The sequence below is a fragment of the Notothenia coriiceps genome, unplaced genomic scaffold (assembly GCF_000735185.1).
Source record: "Notothenia coriiceps isolate Sejong01 unplaced genomic scaffold, NC01 NC01_scaffold00037244, whole genome shotgun sequence".
NCBI classification, from domain to species: Eukaryota; Metazoa; Chordata; class Actinopteri; order Perciformes; family Nototheniidae; genus Notothenia; species Notothenia coriiceps.
Genome location: NW_011369945.1, coordinates 10,083,267 through 10,084,856, shown reverse-complemented (window position 1 = coordinate 10,084,856; position 1,590 = coordinate 10,083,267).

Sequence of the window (1,590 nt, the reverse complement as noted above, 5' to 3'; positions counted from 1 at the left end):
CACCTTTGTTAACATATTACATTGAAAGGAACATTTTATAAAAAAACTTTCTGTCTTCTCAGGCCTTAATAACATCCTCAAAACATCCTCTGAATGTTGCAGTTAAAACGTTATGTCTTAGTTAACCTTAAACCTTATAGGAACATTATTTGAACAAATAAACATCCTAAAAAGGTTCTTTGAACATCAGATTAAAACGTTTCTTTAAAACCTTGTTAGAACCAATAGGTAACGTTAGCCAAAGTTGTGAGAACGTTCCCCGCTAGCTGGGTTAGTAGCCCGAAAAACGTTTACCAGTTTAAACAGTTTTTAAACAGTTTTTAAACAGTCGTGGTAGATACCTTGTTTGTTTAAAACATCGTAAATACACAAACAACAATGAATACTTACAGGTTGTGTACCCGAATCTCCCGCTGGTCCAAACAAAGTAGGAACAGCATCGTTCTTCAGTGCCCTACGCTGTACATATCCGGCATGAATCGCTGAAAGATTTGTGAAGCTTTGTTTCGTGAAAGGCTGGCAGAGGGTGTGGCCTCTGGGTATCCCCACGTCAGAGTACCCAGGAAGTAAACAATGGAAAATGAGAAATCTCCAACGAGGCATTTTGGGGCAGCATAGACTGTGTTAGAGTTTTACTCGCTACAGGGTGTACTTTGAGGGTTTTTGACAGACCGTTTACATGCATAAAAACCTTCATAACACACAATGGGACAGGTAATAACCAGAAAAGCATGACATGGGACCTTTAAAGGGTTAATATAACTTTTATTAGCTCATCTGTCCTATTTTTCACTCATTAGATCAGTCCTACACAGTACTATTCAACGTGTGGATCAGACTTGCGTTAACAATGTGTTTTATATACCCTAATTCCAATAGAAAGTGAGTTATAATATCGGAAAACTAAATCAGGCTTGCTATACCAAGAATAGCTTGCAGCCCTGCAACATCCAACAGGTGGTACTTTATCACGTCCTGAACATTTTCAAACTCTGCATTTGAAGAAGGTTTAAGATACAAACTCACTATATTGTAGCCAGTCTTTGTTAGCAACTTTGCAGGTGGGATCATTCACAATATGGTGGATGGTCTTCTGCTTATGAGAAAATACAAATTAATGGATTTACAATAGCAACTGAGCACTGGATGCTGTTAACGTTAGATACAGGCCCTAAAAACGTAGGCAGTTTTACTCTATAGCAGAGTTTACAGACAGTTGGCAAGTCTTCAGTAAAGAGACTTTATCACTCTCAGATGTATCCTCCTTCCCTCATAACTCATTCACATGAAAGTCTGGTGTGATAAATGCTGCACAGCTGAACTTTGCAATTTCGGTGATTTATTTTATGCACCAAATATAGTTTTTACGTCATAAGAAATCATCATCACAATTATTCAGTATGATAATATATGCATGACTGCGATAACTCTTAGATACTTCGTGACTTTTTATGAAAATTAGTCATTTCTACTGTGCTAGAGAACAGAGAATCTTTGTCTGAACTTTAACACCCAAATGAGCTTCATATGATCATGTTTTTTCTCAGTTCCAAAGCCAGGAGATTAATTCTGTTCTCCATAAAAAGAGGG